We start from the raw sequence: 6,438 nt of genomic DNA on the forward strand, positions 1-6,438 counted from the left end.
TCTAGCGACCTTCAGACTTATTTAATACTGCTGTACTGTAGTTATTAGAGCTCTGACCATTTAATATGAGTGATGGAGTACAAGAAGAGGTCCCAAAATTGTCCTATGGTGACAGATATTCTCATTGAGAATCCTTGGCAGACCCTGTTGGATATTCATGATTGTGTTCATAGGTTAGGTATGCACTGAGCCTTTTTCTTTTATTTCAAGGGAATAAGAGGGTGGTTGTTGCAATTTCTTTATATTCCCTTTTGACAGAAATATTTGGTAAACTAACTAGCTGGAGAGAGAAGAGCAAATCTGTTAAATGTCATTTTCTTGTATCGACTCTTTTCTTTTTTTCTCCTAAAGATAGCTATTTAGTGCATTAGCGGATTTCTTTGCCCTTCCAGACTGGCTTCCTGTAGGTTTTACTATGAAGTAGCAGGTGTACAATTCCAAAGTGTCTTTACAAGTGGCTCAGCAGGGCTTCCTATGCCATACATTCACTGGAGACAGCTCATCTGTTTAATCCTTATGTTTTAGTCAACCTTTCTTATTATGCGGACAGAGCTCCCATGCTCAGCTGGATTTTGACTCTCAGAATGAATTGATGGAGCTCTTTGATCTTTGCTGTGTATTGCATCTGTTTCATCTTTCATCTTAATGCATGATCTTCCTAACTCCTCGCTAGTGATTTATTTATTTATTTTTTATTTATTTTCCACTTGAGTCCATCAGTTTTACTTTGTTCCTTCTGACATGCCTTTTTACGTGCTATGAACTTGTTTGTAGAACTTTAACTTAATCACAGTTAAGTTGGTATGGGTGTTTAAAAACACAGGCAAATATCTAGCCAACAGGTTTTATTAAGGGCTGGCACCGAGTATCTTAGAGACTTGATCAGAGCTGTTACATGAGATTTATTCATTTCTTTACAAACTTGATTTTTGTTCCTGGTGAGTGTAAATGGGAGAAATATCAAAGAATAAGAGGATGTCACAGTATATACATTTAGAGTAGGCTGCTACTGGGTATCAAAATATGAACTACAGCAGTGCTGGGCAGTGTCAATATAAAGCAGTGCTTTCTTGAAATGTAACACATGAGCATACGTTGAAGTTTATGCCTGCTAGGGGCACTGTCTAAATTTCTGTTCGAAATTAGCAGCTCCTTAGGTACCATGAAGCAGAGATAATCTGTGGGCTTATTCTGCTTCAGGCTGTTTTGATTAAGTCTATTCAAAATTTTAGTTTTTTTTTAAGTGGAAAGTTACTGTTAACTTACCTCCAGTTTAACTGTGATAATTAGTGATGAATTCTTTTCCAAACGAAACCTGGAAAGGAACAATTTGGTTTTTTTTTTGGCTTAAAGTAATAGTATCAACAAAGCATTTTGCAATGGTATATTTGATTCCAGCATTTATGCAAGAGAGTTTAAATTCCCTTCTCAAAAAGATTTAAATCAGTGTTCCATTTTTGAGTGACAGTAGCAATTTAATTCCTCTAGCGATCATTAATGCTAAAGTGGCAAGAGCATTTTCAAGTGAGCGAAGAGCTTTTGGTCTGCAACAGCTAAAATCTCAAGGAGTCCTTGCTCATAAGAGGTTTGATATATTTTACTGCAATGCAGCATCTTTAATATATGGCATTGCACAAGGCTATTTCTTGTTTTCATCCATAAACTGGTCATATTTTTGGCTTAAAAATGCTTAGGGAATAGGCATCATTTGGGTGCTTTTGTTTTGGTTTGGTTTTGGTTTTTTTTGGAGGGTGGGGGGGTGTTTTGTTTGTTCTTCCACAGGAGAAGCTCCTCGTGGAAATTCTGTTTCCCTGTGTAGCGAAGCCTGGGGCAGTTGATTTTTGTGTGTTGGAGAAACTGGAGGAACTTTCATGTGGTACTGGAGAGGGATCCTTGAGTGATGCTTCTTTGGTCAACTAAGCTTGATCATTTTGGTCATGTTGCACAGGAATCCTTTGATATTTTCCTGCAAACACAATCTTTTAAAGTGGAGAGAGAAAAAAACAAAAATAGAAGACAGTAATTTCTGAGAAATTGAAATATTTTCCTTTTGAGCTTGCTAGGATTTATTTAAAAAGAACACACAAGCTTGCAGAACGAACTTGAACATACAGAAGATTAGAGTAGAGTATCCATGCTGTTCTGGCAGCTTGGAAAACTTTAGCAACATATAACACAGCCATGTATTCCTTATCACAAGAATTTGCAACATTTGTTTTGGAATTAGTCTCAAGAAATGAGTAACATTTCACTTTGTTTCATGGTGCCAAAGGTAGATAGGAATGTACATCACAATAACTTCCATAATGAAACATTAAAAGACCTTGGTGTTGTACAAAGCAATTACATCTGCTGCAAGAAAATGTATTTGTTGCCTGTTATAATAAATATCTATCTTCTTCCCAACTATATTTCTCTTACTGTTGTACTTTCTTTTAGCTACTGCTTGATGTAAGACTCTATAGGAGCTTGCTGTCCTCTGACACTGAAAATAACAGAGATAGAGTCCAGTTTTAGGACATATGTGAAAGAAACTGAGATTTTGATGAAAATGGTTGCACAGTTGGCAGTCTTGTCTTTAATTTAAAATTACTATTTTACTTTATTTGTCTCTGGAGTTACAGCTTTTTAACTGTTCTGAAATTAATCAGGTGTAAAATATTATCTGTCAGGAAATAAACTAACTGTATTGAAAGCATCTCATTAATGCAATCTGGAAAATTAGTGAAATCCTGAATACCCGTATTGGGCAGTTTCATGATTTGAGACCTACCTTTGGAAAATCCAGACCCAAAGCATTAACTATAGCAACCACTTTGCTTTTATTTAAATAATGAATAGACAGGCAATAAATAAAAATCCTACCTGTCATGTATTTTAGGTTATTCTGCTTTGTTTGGAACACTACACATTAGAAAGGCTGTATCTATAAGGTACTAGAGTTTGATTCAGCTACATCATTAGTATTTTACGTGCTTTATTTTTGTTCAGAAAAAAACATACTTTTAGAATACTTTGATTAAATACTTCAATTCTAAGTGCATTTTCTTACTTTTGGAAAAAAAAAGAATACTATATGACCTAAAGAGATTGCATTACTGTAACTTAACAATATGTTTTCACCAACATGTTTTGTACTCGTTTTTGTCTTCAGAGCAAGCATTTGTTGAATTCAGATATCATTTCTCTCTGTGTTTCCATGTGTCTGTCTGTCATCCCACAAGCATAATGAAATTCGTTCCATTTTAGTGCAGGTAGGAACTTTTTGCTTTAGAAAATGCTTTTTAAGTGCAAAATAGGGAAGGAATTTCTGCACACTAGTTTCTTGCAAAATGGTGCCTTCAGGGAAGAGCTACCACCAGCTTCTGGAGCCCTGGGGCTCCGATGTCTCACTTGACCTAATGAGCCCCTCTTTGAGAAGTTCCTTTGTGTATGAAAAAAAAATCTTTCTGTTAAGACAATGCAAGATTTTCTTGCCTTATCTACAGAGTGATGGAATGGTACTAATAAAATTATTTAATCCAGAATTGTGCAGCGTTGGCATTCTGAATATGAAAGAATGACTTGCTTTCTTCTTAATTTTTAGTTGTTATTGTTCAGAAAGATAGAATTACTTTGATAGATTTCATTTTACTCTTGGCTTTCTATTCACACGAGATTTACTAATTGCCAGGTATGTTGTCACTTATTTCACTGCATTCTTGGGTTGATTTTTTTTTTGGCCATTCTGTTTCACAGAAGTTGCCGAATATATTGCATTAAGTTATCCTGACATTTGCTGTACTAAGTAAGCCTCCTCATCATGGATAGGCAGTAGTTGGGAAATAATACTGGGAAAAATTGCTCTGTCTATGCCCTTGTGCTTTTTCTAGGATACCTGCTACTGAACTTTGTCAAAGATGAGATGTTTAGCTACGAGTGTAGGTGACAGTATTGGTGAAAGAAAAATCAGTCTGGGGGCTTACCTAAGAGCTGTTTAGAGCAGAAGTCCTTGACTCATGTGTACTGATGATGTTGTATGGGGAGAAAACTGAACCTGTTGATCATAATGATGATTGAGAAAAAAATAGTCTGTTACCCCTTTTCTTCCTTGATCAATTCTCAGAATATACGAAAGGTCATTTTTCTTACAGTGCATTAATATTTCACTTCTATTCATTCTGTTCTAAGAATTGACACAACATGTGGCCTCTTCACATCTGCCTTGAGGAGCTTCCCCCTGGAGAAGCTACACATGACCTTTGCAGACATTGTTTGGTGCTGTGAAACTTTACGTTTTTATTCTATTCAGTGAAATACATGTGCAATTTATGACAAAGCCTGACTCTTGATTTGCACTGCTAAAAATACAGTAAAATAAATCCGTTGCTATTTTTGATGAGTATGACATGCCAAAATGAGAAATTATACCAGAAGCTCTCTGTCTGTAGCTACATATGTTCTTTCTTAGAATTAAGAGGGAATCGAACAGTGGGTGAGGGGATTTGTGGGTTGTTGCATAACTGAGCATCTGAAGCTCTCGATTTCATGAAGAGGTTTACTGCAGGAAGACAGTGTCTCTCATACGCTTGCTCTGCCATGTGTGATTCCTTAAACTTGCCAACCAGCATCTGTGCACTGTCCTGCATTGACTCGGTGTACTTGCATTTGGCCTTAGTTTCTGTGTTCTTGTCACCAAATGTACAGGCTCTCTGTTTATTGGGAGCCACTGACCATTAAAAAATAATTTTAAAGCCCGCTTCCTCACAAGGTGAAGAATATTACTTTCATTAAGCTGTCTGTTATTTTAAACGTGGAATTTACATATAATATTGTGTATTTTCACTTATTTTTTTTAAAAGAAGTACTGAGTAGAAGATGTGCAAGGTTTAGAGTACAAATGGAAGGTTTATCAGGCTGACATTTTTAAGGTATACGTAACTTAAAAAGTAAGTTGGCTAATGTCAATCTGAGACTGTGCAGTGCAATTGTGATGGTTTATCAAAACATTTCAGAATATTCTTACAGGTGTAATTCATGTTATTGATTACATCTTCCATAACCTTTGCCAACTCTGGTGCTTCTTTTTTTTTTTTTTTTTTTTTTTTTTTTTTTTACCATACCCAATTCATAGATTAATAGAATAATTCAGTTTGGAAGAGACCTCAGGAGGTCAGCTAGTCCAGGGTCCAGCTCAAAGTAGGGTTAATATTAAATTCAGATCAATTCAGTAGCCTTCATTATAACGAACAGAGAGAGCAGTACATCAGTGGACTAGTCATTCCACCAATGGAAATGTGTAAATGATTCTTGCCCAGTAGATCTCTGTCATGCCTGTATCCCTCATCCTGGTGGTGACAGAGGAGAACACAGATGACCAGCCTAAAAGCTGAGAGTAGAGTAGATGAGACCTCAGCAATCTCTGAAGTAAGGAGAAAAAATGTGTGAGAAAAAAGCCTGATGTACTTATTGAAAATTTGAAAATGTACAAATGTAAGTGCTGCTCAGGCTCCAGACTTTATCCTCCTTTCACGCTGCAATTCAAACTTTCAATTTGGATTTTAGAGACCATCCTGTTTGTTTCCCAGCTGCTCCAGCTCAGATCTGCTCTGTCTGCTTAGAAACAGTCAGGTCCACGCTGGTCACTGGCTGGAGATACTGCTATAGGCAGGCTTCTATGGCTGATGGTTTGATTCGCCTTCTGGAATCAATTTTTACTCAGCCTCCTATTCCTATGTACTTTCCAAAACTCTCCCTCATTTGCTATACACAATGATTTCTTCTTGCCTTACACTCTGTCAGGATATTAGGATCAAAACTACTTCTTCATTTTTACATGCTATCTATAAAAGCAAGATCTGATTTGAGTAGAGCAATAGAAATGAGAAAGAATAATGTACAATGGTCTTCCTTAACTTCTGAGTAGAATTCTCTTTGTTGTAAATATTTTTACAGAATGAATTAGTCATTCTAGCTGGGCTAGGACTGATCTTTCTAACAGTGTGTCTGCCATTGCATTGACGACAGTAGAGTATGAAGGCACTTGAGCTAATTCTCAACTTGTTAACAACTCGAGTTTAGGTAGCAGTGCAGAACTGGTGCAGTCTTCAATATCTGACTGAGAAGCTGAGAGAACACTTGGTCAGTCACTCAGAATGACTGGATGAATGGCATTACATTTGAGGGTGAAATTCTCCTGCCTTCATCCTTTTCAACGTATATCAGAAAGCAATTAGTTGCATTTTGACCAGTAACAAATATAACTGTTCTTGTATATGGCTTTGTAAGCTTTCTAAATGAGACAGTTCCATAAAAGAAAAATTTGACTTCTGAAAGACAAAGCAGATTCTGGCAACACTGTAATTTCAAGAAGTGCAGTCAAGTATAATTGATACTCCTACAAGCTGCTGTTTTCTGACTGTTGCTATTTTGTTTGGTTCGTGAGAAAGTGTGAAAATT

Source organism: Phasianus colchicus, chromosome 1, assembly GCF_987193195.1.
Source record: "Phasianus colchicus chromosome 1, bPhaCol1.hap1.1, whole genome shotgun sequence".
In the NCBI taxonomy this organism is placed as follows: domain Eukaryota; kingdom Metazoa; phylum Chordata; class Aves; order Galliformes; family Phasianidae; genus Phasianus; species Phasianus colchicus.